This window comes from Diadema antillarum, unplaced genomic scaffold (genome assembly GCF_040938485.1).
Source record: "Diadema antillarum isolate AM-2024a unplaced genomic scaffold, OU_Dant_1.0 scf00000007, whole genome shotgun sequence".
Lineage (NCBI taxonomy): Eukaryota > Metazoa > Echinodermata > Echinoidea > Diadematoida > Diadematidae > Diadema > Diadema antillarum.
The window spans coordinates 3,317,556-3,329,517 of record NW_027270896.1 but is presented as its reverse complement, the minus strand read 5'-3'; the positions used below and the strand labels follow the sequence as shown (position 1 = coordinate 3,329,517).

Sequence of the window (11,962 nt, the reverse complement as noted above, 5' to 3'; positions counted from 1 at the left end):
TTCTTTGATTTCTTTTCTGCACCCTGATAAGCCCCACCGCCAAAAAGTCCTTCAGGTCATCTTTATTCATATTTCTGCTGTGACATCATCCTCCTGTAACACTTGAGCTGAACGATAAACACAGTTATGTCCCTTACCATTCATTGCTACCTTAAAAAATTAGTCAGAAACTTTTGCAGCGCTTGCTGTAAATTCTGCTTAGGCTTACAGATAACTACCTGGTACCCTGGGTTCATTGGTGTCCATGAAGAATGTGCACACCCCAGTGGGGAGGTCAATGATGGCATTCTCACTGATCAGGGAAGTTCCCTTGTACACCTTCAGCTTCATGTCGAATGTCCCCGTGCCGAGGTCAGCGATCACCAGCTTGTTCTCTCCATCTCCAGAGATGTCTGAAAAGGCTGCAGAAAGTTGGAGGAGACAAAAAGTATGTGACCTGCTACAACAAAAGGATCCAAAAGCCGAGGGAGGTCGATTTTCTGTAAATGACATGACATTAAGCTCTAACTCTAATGCTTTAATTGCATTACTCTTCGCTTAATTTAGTGTCTAGCAGAGCATTTTTTTACCCAATTAAGCGGAGTACCCAATTAACCAGAAAGCATGTTAATCCATTTACTACGCAGATACCACATACTAATCACACACCTCTCTGTATCAGGCACACAGCATGGTATGTCACTAACAGCCACAGCTCATCTAAAATCACACAACAGCCTTAGTTAAAGTGTCTGCAGTGTAATTTTGCAAACATCAGCAATCTGCTTGCAGCCCTGAGTCCTCATCAAGCCACATGAACACTTCTAAACATCTGTCATTTTGAAACTAGATTCCTATATATGCAATTAACAGCTTGAAGAAAGGTTGGAGTCTCAATGGAGTTAGTTTATTCTTCATTTTTCTCGAGAGCTACTCATAGCTCATAGGCGCATGTACACGTGTGTAGGGATTAGTGTGTCACTGTGCGTGTGTGAGTGTGTTGGGTAGTGTGTGTAGTGCTGGTGCAAGTGTTATACATACACGACATGCAAAAATGCGTCTACTTGTACCAGTCATACGGCGAATCAGTCGTACACTGCACATTATCGTGTTAAACCGTGAACCTAAGCTCTCCACCGACTGTCAGCACCTCACAGTTTCTTCATTATTTATATTTACACAAATTTTAAAGGCTTTCTGCAGGAAACTATGGAAATATATCGGGTTAATCTGGAAAATTCCTACCCGTTTATCCGGAATGCCTACCTGATTATCCGAAAAATATAACATGCATCGGGAACTGTTTTTCACTTTTTAAGTCAATCAAGCGGAGTACCCTATTAAGCAGTACCCGATTATGCAGAAAGTACTGTATAACACAACTCATAAAGGTACTCAGCTGCGGAGATATCAATGATTTTATGAGACTATGTCGAGTGGTCTAGGAAATTGGCATTCCAAGAAAACCGGTTTCAAAGTTTTCCTTCCGATGCAATCGTGATCAAGGGGAGGTAAGACAGTTTCTACCTCTTGACAATAGAAGCTATGTTCCTAGCAACCTCCGCGATGTTCATTCAAGCTTTCGTTAAATAGCGCCAGCAATCTACGCACGACCAATCAGTAACCAGGATGCCACGCACTGACCAATAAGATCACTCCCTCATTGCTAGGGGCGAAGTCTATCTGCAGCACTAAATCAAAATCTTCAGACACGTTTCTGCTCCGTTTAAACTCGGAAAATATGACCCAGAAAAATGCTAATTTCTGGCCTTTCCTTTGATCATTTGACTTCAAAATTTTGGCAGATGATAGACAAAACATTAGACCAAAAAAATTACGCTAAAAACAGAAAGTCGATGGTTTTGACTGATTTTGATGATCCGACTTTGAACTAAATTTTCTCGGCTCAGCCGTCAGTGCAACTATCGGATTCTTTTGACGTGGCGGGTCACATATGTATCAGATTGCGATAGAGAGCATTGCAGCTGATAACTCCTGCTCTTGACTTCACTTTCGTTTTCATTGATCAGCCTGTATATTTCAAAAACAACATACCACTTTCTTCTTCCTATTTCACGACAGCATTACTTTTTTTTCGGATTCACCTTGCTCTTTATGTTCTCATGTTATGATATTGTGTTCAGCATGATTTTCTCCTCGATTTGCCATGGTAGACTACGTCTCTGGACTAATGCAATGGCTGCCACTAATCATTGACTAATTTCCAATATACAAGTAAATGTTCTACCTCCATTTAGAAAGAAACCACTCACATGTAATATGAGGTTATCCATTGCAATCCCATCTGAGAGAAGTGCTATATAAATCTGATGGTAATTTTGCACAAAGTGCATTTTGCACAAAGTGTACAAAATTATGAAAAAGTGTCAAACCTCACATTTTGCATTCTTGAGCTAAGAGACAATTTGAACTACACATTATATCCACACTGAACAGGCTTGTCCTCTTCAGTACAATATTAAACAGCAAAGACAGCAGGATGATTGCAAATTATCTAATATCAATGATAAAATGTCTGTACATTGTACTTGATTGCTTAAAATTGGAAGTATACTCACTCATGCATGATGAAAATGTGTAGAGGCTGGCTACTGGATCACTGTGAGCATCAAGCCACTTTGCATTGCCATCATGACTAGAAAAAGAAATGATTATAGAGGGGAAAAACAGGCTTCAAGCATAACAACTGTCTCTGATGGAACAGCTAAAAAAAAAAAAAAAAAAAAAAAAAAATATATATATATATATATATATATATATATATATATATATACATTTTATTATATGCATATATAGGTAACCATCTAATCAATTCTAAAACAATTGAACAGGCAGGTTTAGGGATGTTTCAAAGAATTTTAAAGCTTGATATCAAAACATGGCACTGACATTTAGGTTTTTTTCTTTAAAAGTCAGTAACTCTTCTTAATAGAAGAAGACCCTGAAACTGAAAGGACCTTCAACTTACAGGTTGTATTTACCACTTGCTGATTGGACTTTCCATTATACTAAGTAAGTGAAAGCTAAAGCAACTGCATTAGCAGTAACTTACTGTGTCATTTACGAATACCATATTTGAATGCCTGATTGGGTTCACAAAACCTCTTCAGTTGAAACAACTGAAGTGAAAATAAAACAAATTAACAAGGAGAAGGTACAATGAAAGAGAGGTATTTTGAATTCACGCAGCAAAGCAATAAATATATGAGCAAATTCACACAATGTTAAAAGGATAGTTCTGACAGCTTGGTATCCTCAGGAATAGGGCCACTAACAGCAAAGTTGTACTATCAACAGCAGTTTGCGGATCCAGAGGGAGGCGCACTGGGCGCACGCCCCCTCTTTATTTTCGTTTAAAACAAAAGAAATAAAAAGAAAAAATGGGGGTGCGTCCGCCCCCTTTAATTTTGCAAAGGCATCTTCCCTTTACAGAATTCCTGGATCCGCCCCTGATCAAAGATAAATTACAGTATCGTGTCAGCAGGTAGATTCAAACTTGCCGCAACCAGTATCAATTGCAGTCAGAAATACAGGCCTGTGCCTCTGCACTGAACTTCCACGCACACATAGCAAGTACATTAACTCGATCACACAACAATTCCCTCATCTGACATACACGTGTACAAATATAGGCCTACATGTATTAGAAATCTCAAAATGTGCAATCATCTCATCATATTTAACTGAATTGAATAGGAATAGAGTCTAGACAGGCACTAACGATACATAATAGCACTTGGATCTAGACACTACACTACTAGAATTAGAAAAAATAGACGTGCAATGCCAAATGAGATCTTGAGGAATTCAGAGTTTATCTCATATCTAATTCTCATGGCCGTATTCCATGAACATATCATCGTCACACTGTGTAGAAACAAGAGAAGGTAGTTTCATTCATATACTTCATAAACTAGAGAGGGGCCGTCAAAGGCGGCAGACCCACGCCTAAGTACAAAGTCGGGGTAAACATAATGTGCATTCGGTCATCTACCAGAATTCGGCCACTTAATTGCCAGTGTGCTTTATCACCAGCCAGTGAGTTCTACCAAAGATCGTACACTGAAGTGTACGATCTTTGGTTCTACAGTCACATCACACGCAAATCACATAATTACATATACGGTATTAACACTCATTCACGTACAGGAAAGTCCTTAAGTCTCCTCCAAAAATCCATCGAAAATCCCAAATTCCACCGTCAAAAGTGCAGAATCGGAACTTTTCCAAGCGCGCTCGAATTAAGTCCAGTTTTAAGAGTATTGTCTACGCGACGGGTCGCGGAAAAAGCGCTAAAAATCGAGAAATACCCCGTTTTCTTGCGGGATATTTTGATTATAGCAAGCCGAGAGTGTGATGATATCAAAGGTCGTATGAGTGTACGATCTTTGATGGTATCCACAAAAGCAAAAAAGAAAAACAAAATTTACGTACCCCCTAGGCAATTACCCCTATGATTAGTGTCTACGGGAATTATTCAATGCAAGGGTTGAATGCAAATGTCTACTGCACCAGTATTCGGCCACCAACGAGCGCCGCAACGTCCCCGGTGCAATTTTGCACCAACAGTGTAGAGCGCGATGCATTTTCAGCAGCCTTGCACACGCATTGACATTGAGCACGCATATCGTGCAGTGTGACTGCGACCGAGCAAAATGCTCCTCCAACGAAAAAAACAATCAATGTTAATTTGAAAAATCATCAAATATCAAAGGTCGTATGAGTGTACGATCTTTGATGGTATCCACAAAAGCAAAAAAGAAAAACAAAATTTACGTACCCCCTAGGCAATTACCCCTATGATTAGTGTCTACGGGAATTATTCAATGCAAGGGTTGAATGCAAATGTCTACTGCACCAGTATTCGGCCACCAACGAGCGCCGCAACGTCCCCGGTGCAATTTTGCACCAACAGTGTAGAGCGCGATGCATTTTCAGCGGCCTTGCACACGCATTGACATTGAGCACGCATATCGTGCAGTGTGACTGCGACCGAGCAAAATGCTCCTCCAACGAAAAAAACAATCAATGTTAATTTGAAAAATCATCAAAATACGGGCCAGTTTGTGATGACGGAGAACGAACTTTCATAAATCTAGAAGGACATAGTCCCTCAAATAGGCCTAAACGTAAATTTCGGAATTCTTACGAACATTTGAGCAGCGAAGTCGGATCGTTGGGGAGTTTATGTCTTCGTATGGTAGCGGAAAATCGCAAAGTGAGAAACGGGAAATTTTCGGAATGGTCACTATACCATGGGGTCAAAACTTCAAGGTCACACAGAATTTGCAAGGGTCAACCGATTATCACCAAAATCTAATCGATTCTTTCCTGTCATTATCCAAACATTCCCTGAACATTTCGTGCAAATCCGTTAACCCGTTCTCTTGTTATCTTGTACACAAACAAACAAACAAACAAACAAACAAAAAAACAAAAAAACAAACAAACAAACAAACAAACAAACATACGGAACCCTTTACATAACCCCCTGCCGATTTTCATCGGCGTGGGTAATGATGCGATCAAGGTTATGGGCATGGCATCGCTGTACGCAACAGCGACATGGTCATGGTAACGAGACGCTATCGCCCTGCTAAGCTGCATTACTGGCTGTGTGATACGACAACGAAAGCAAGACATGGCCGCAACACACGGGTGCAATTACCGGTGCAATGCTCGTACACTAAAGAATCTGTCCTCCACTTACGGCTTCGAAAGCTTCGAAGTTCGAGTGGTGCACGTTTGGTTGCATGCAAAAAATGGTTGTAAATAACATTCAACGCTAGGATTATCAAAGTAATATACTAATGAATGGTATTTACCTTATGACATCAGATCTATCTGTTCCCGGATTGGCATTTTTGTCATTTTCCTCTGGCATTTTGACATCGGAATCATACAATATCGCAGTCTCCAGCTCCAGGAATGTGAAGTAGAGTGAAATACACCGACGTAGAGGGAGCCCTATTAGTTTAGTTTCGGATGTACACCTGTCGTCCTCTCTCACAGTAACTTGGCTACACTAACTACAGTAATCCCTTTATTTTTGTCCTCCTTTCAGGTCCAGTGAGATCAGGATATTTTCTTACCACTGGAAAGATGTTACAATTGAAATAAAAATAAATTTCATGATTTTTTTTTCGTCCTTTTAGAATGATATTCTGGCACAACTGAATTGAATATGATTAATCCCAACATATTCTGGCACAACTGAATTGAATATAATTAATCCCAACGCAGTCTATTGTTCTAGGTGTGTATTTCCACTTTCATGCGTACCATAATTATCATGACATAACACTGAACAGATAGAAGTTGAAACGTGCTGATATTCAGGCAAGTGTAAACAAAATGATCACAGGAAGAAATATCATCAGTTTCGAATATCTAATTATACAACCTAATATATACTTAGTACATTCTAAAAATGCTCCCCGAATGAGGTACATGGCGTTCACTGGGACGTATATGAGATATATGAAGTGTCCGTGCATTTAGCTAGATCTTACGAAATCAAAAACAATACAAAACAACACAAAACAGATCACGTAATACATGTTGCAGTACTTAGACAATGAGTGAAGCAGGGGCGTCACCAGCTTTTTTTCAAGGGGGGTGCGTTTTGACACTAAATGTAGCGCGATGTTTTGGACAGACATTTGGAATATATCCCCAGACTTTTAATGTTTTTTTTTGTTTTTTTTTTGTTTTTTTGTTTTGTTTTGTTTTGTTTTGTTTTTTTTGGGGGGGGGGGAACCAAGCGGGGAAAGAGCACCGGCGTAGCTAGGATTTCTTTTTTTGGGGGGGGGGGGGTGGGGGGTGGGGGGTGGGGTGGTGTTAGTATGCGAGGGAGCGAGCAAGGGGGGGGGGGGAGGGTGTGGAAGTGCCTGTTGTCTCCACTCTTCCCACGGTGAGAACTTTTTGCATTTTGATGTTGTAAATGGTGCAAGTTGATGTAGGTTTTTTGCGTGTTTTTATCGACTTGAAACAGTCCCACTTGTTTAAGGTAGCAGGTATACATTTTGATGGAAATTGTTGCTGAACAATGTGCCTATAAATCATATCATTTCAATAAACTTCTTGTATTGATTCTTACACTGATGTCATGAACGCGACCGAGCCCGAGCAAGCGGAGCGAGCGAGGGGGGAGGGCGTGGGAGGGGGCCAACCCCCCTCCCACGGCTAGAACTGAAATTGCATTTTGATGTTGTAAATGGTGCAATTTTATGCTTGTTTTTGCTTGTTTTATCGACTTGAAACAGTCCCACTTGTTTAAGGTAGAAGTATATTTTGATGTAGATTATTATTGAACAATTCGCCTATAAAATAGTATCATCCAAATAAACTTCCTGTTTTGATATTCACACTGAATTTCATGAACGCGGCCAAGCAAGAGCGAGCGGAGTGAGCGAGGGGGAGGATGTGGGAGGGAGTGTCCCCCTCACAAGGTGAGCACTTTTTGCATTTTGATGTTTTAAAGTGTGCAATTTGATGCAGGTTTTTTTGCGTGTTTTATCGACTCGAAACAGTCCCACTTGTTTAAGGTATCATTACATTTTGAAGTAAATTGTTAATGAACAATTTGCCTATAAATGGTATCATTTAAACTAGTATTAATTCTTACACTAATGTCATGAACGCGACCGAGCCCGAGCAAGCGGAACGAGCAAGGGGGGAGGTTGTGGTCCCCCCCCCCTAAATGGATTATGGAATGACGGTGTGAAATGACAAATTACTGGCAGCAACATCAGGAAAATTGCATAACAATTAAATGCGAGCGAGCGGAGCGAGTGAGCTTGAAAATGTTGACACTTTACAGTAAAAAAAAAAAAAAAATGCCGTTTGTAGCTATATTTTTTCGCTTTGGAATTTAAGGGGGCACCGGGTGCAACTGCTTGCAATAGCTGGCAGCAATATCAGGAGAATGGCAAAACGATTACATGCGAGCGAGCGGAGCGACCGAGCTTGAAAATTATACATTTTATTTTTACAGTCCAAAAACTGCCGTTTGTAGCCATATTTTTTCACTTTGGAAATTAAGGGGGGGGGGGGGGGGCGCACCGGGCACAACTGCTGACAATTACTGGCAGCAACATCAGGTGAATGGCATAACGATTAATGCGAGCGAGCGAGGAGAGCGAGCTTGAAAATTGTGACATTTAAAAGTCCAAAAACTGCCGTTTGTAGCTATATTTTTTCGCTTTGGAAATAAAGGGGCGGGGCGTACCGGGCGCAGCTGCTGGCAATTACTGGCAGCAACATCAGGTGAATGGCATAACGATTAAATGCGAGCAAGCGAAGAGAGCGAGCTTGAAAATGTTGACATTTTACAGTCCAAGAACTGCCGTTTGTAGCTATATTTTTCGCTTTAAAAAAAAATAAAGGAAGGGGGGGGGGGCGCACCGGACGCAACTGCCGGCAATTACTGGCAGCAACATCAGGAGAATGGCAAAGCGATTAAATGCGATCGAGCGAAGAGAGCGAACTTGAAATTTTTGACATTTTACAGTCCAAAAACTGCCGTTTGTAGCTATATATTTTTCACTTTCGAAATAAAGGAGGGGGCGCACCGGACGCAACTGCCGGCAATTACTGGCAGCAACATCAGGAGAATGGCAAAGCGATTAAATGCGATCGAGCGAAGAGAGCGAACTTGAAATTTTTGACATTTTACAGTCCAAAAACTGCCGTTTGTAGCTATATATTTTTCACTTTCGAAATAAAGGAGGGGGCGCACCGGGCGCAACTGCCGGCAATTACTGGCAGCAACATCAGGAGAATGGCAAAGCGATTAAATGCGATCGAGCGAAGGGACCGAGCTTGAACATTTTGACATTTTACAGTCCGAAAACTGCCGTTTGTAGCTATATTTTTCGCTTTGGAAATTAGGGGGGGGGGGGCGCACCGGGCGCAACTGCTGACAATTACTGGCAGTATTGCATAAAGATTAAATGCGAGCGAGCTTGAAAAATTTGACATTTTACAGTCCCAAAACAGCCGTTTGTAGCTATATTTTTTTGCTTTCGAAATTAAGGGGGGCACCGGGCTTAACTGCTGGCAATTACTGGCAGCTAATGGCATAACAATTAAATGCGAGCGAGCGGAGCGAGCGAGCTTGAATATTTTGACATTTAAAAGTCCCAAAACTGCCGTTTGTAGCTATATTTTTTCGTTTTGGAAATAAAGGGGCGGGCGCACCGGGCGCAACTGCTGGCAATTACTGGCAGCAACTTCAGGAGAATAGCATTACGACTAGATGCGAGCGAGCGGAGCGAGCTAGCTTGAAAATTTTGACATTTTACAGTCCAAAAACTGCCGTTTGTAACTATACTTTTTCGCAATGATCACCCTTTCATGTCGATTTCAAAAGCAGTTTACTCACCCTTGAATTACTATTTTGGTAAGTCTTTTTTTTTTAACCAGCGGATGGGGGGGGGGGGGGGGTAGTTACGCCACTGCTTTTGGGTGAAATAATTGGACATATTTCTAACAAAAAAGCAAGAATTTCTTTTCATCGCGGGAATTATGATTATGTGGGGTGGGGCAAATGGTGCGCTTGCCTTCCAATATTTTTATGGGGGCAACATTTTTTTTTCTTTCAAAAGCAAGGAAATCTTCTCATTTATTAGATATTAGTTATGGGGTACAAAATTAAAATAGGCTTGCTCCTCCAATATTTTAATGGGGGCAACTTTTTTTTTTCTGTCAAAAAAAAAAGGTAAGAAGAAATTCTTCTTGTCTCTGGAATTATGGAGGGGGTTGGGCAAAATGATATACTTGCCCCCCCCCCCCCCTTTTTTTTTTGATGAGGCTTAGGCTGGCACTTGGGCTGGCAATATGGATTGGTCAGAAGTAACGTACATAGACCCTACATTCTTGTAAGTAGCACACGTACATGCAAACGTGTACGTGCTCCGTACCGTACGGATGTACAGTACGGTCGATAAATAGTAAACACTGTATAGAATACTAGTAGATATGTATAAAATCAGTGCTGCCAGAGCCATCAGGGGTGCGAATTGTTTTTGCCCACGAATTTGTTGTCCCTGGTGCAAAATAAAAATAAAATAAAAAAGAATAATTATTTAGCGTCCGGCGTTGATGTCGCTCGCAGTCTGATTTTTTTTTTTTTTTTTTTTTTTTTTTTTAGGGGCTGAAGGGGGGTGCGTTCGCACCCAACGCACCCCCCCTGGTGACGCCCATGTGAAGGAATCTTAATCCAGATCTCAATTCAATTCAATTCAGATCAACTAAATCAAATACAATTCAATTCAATTTAATTCAGTTCAATTCAGTTGAGATTTATTTCCATTCCACTTGTTCACAAAATTGTGAAATAAAGTACAATAGATGTATACGTTATATACAGTCACTATTTTATCGTTTACTCGAAAATACCGAAATACGACATGACAAGTGTCATGAAGTATAAACGACTATGCATACATTACAATGTCATTAAATAACATCAAAGTAGGCCTACACTTGAAAGATTGACAAAAAATAAAATAAAATGGAAAAGAAGTGGCCAACTGAAAAGCAGGGCTTGTCAGTGGGTCACTTAAGACATATAATCTACTAAAAAATCTTTCGAAAATAAAGCAATAGCTATTTTCGAATACAAAAAAAAAGATGCAAATTACAGTTTACAAATTGTAATTTGTATCATTGATCTTTGTTATCCGGACGAGATCTCGCCTTGATTTTTTCGTCTTCAATCTAATATTTACAGGGAAAAGGGGATTTCAAATTCAAACAAAATTCGTACTCAAACTAAGCTGAATTACATCTTCCCAGCATAAATGACATATATTCACAAGTTTCATCTGCATGTATTCATTGTCAATATTGTCACAGATGGAAACAAGTGAATTTTATAAGGAATTCATATACCTTTCTTTTATTCTATGTCAGTAAAGTCTTTAACAGGCCTGAGGACATTCACAAACACCGTGATAATGATGAACACACGTGAAGATGTGAGATAAGTAATATCCGAATATCAAACGACTAAGGGGTAATGAGTGTATCCCAACATGAAAGAGGACACCGATATACACTAAAAACAGTTTTCTTGATTGGATCTCTCCCATCGTTGTTCTGAATTTCACCGACAACTCGGCATATAATGATAAATCACGTTTCTCCTTGGACTGTAGGCCTATTACGTGACGATTGTGCAACTTAAAAAAGCGACAAAACAACAACAACAACCACAACACTTAAAAAAGTTTATTATCGACGGCTATGTTATTTCCCGCTTCCTTTTGGTTCTCACTTGTGTACTATGTGTGTGTGTGTGTGTGTGTGTGTGTGTGTGTGTTTGCTTGCTGAAATGGGAAGAAGAAAGTAATCTAATGGACAATTCCAGACCCCGTTAAAAGAAAGAGTAAAAATTCTACCAGTATATCAGTAATTACATTTGATCAAAATGGGATCAAAAGTATAAGGAAATTAAAAAATTGTAAAGATTTGCAATTTTTTTGCAAAACAGTTCTCGAACAGTTAATATATGAATATAACAGATGAGTGAGCTGATGATAATTGTCATAACCTACAATTTTCCATTGTGTTAAAACAAATAAACAGTTAACAAACGAAAATTCAATTTTCTGCTAAAACATCATGTTATTCTCTGATCTCTGACAGAATAACTCTAAAATAACGACCATTTAAAAATGTAAAGATTTGAGACTGTCATGTTATGAAGCATAATTTCGTCTGAAAAAAAAAGTCCAAGGAAAATTTTACGATTTTTATGTATTAACTATAGAGCAAGTACTGAGGTGGTGGCGTCATTATTCACTCATTTGCATATTCATTCTGATTATTCGAAAGCTGTTTTGAAAAAATTAGCGAAACTTCACAATTTCATTATAGAATACCTAATTTCTATACAATTTTGATCAAATTCTCAATGGTTTGTGCTTGTAAAATCTTACTCTTTCTTTCTTTCTGT

At 39.7% G+C, this 11,962-nt stretch overlaps 1 long non-coding RNA gene across 1 annotated transcript; it reads right to left on the bottom strand.

Annotated features, from left to right (window-relative positions):
- Positions 1-363: 363 nt before the first annotated feature.
- Positions 364-5,922, bottom strand: LOC139717256 (uncharacterized). The gene is made up of 3 exons (XR_011709954.1): positions 5,826-5,922; positions 2,559-2,635; positions 364-401 (listed from the first exon to the last, which is right to left on the bottom strand). It is a non-coding gene; the product is annotated as an uncharacterized lncRNA (long non-coding RNA).
- Between the last annotated feature and the right edge of the window lie 6,040 nt (positions 5,923-11,962).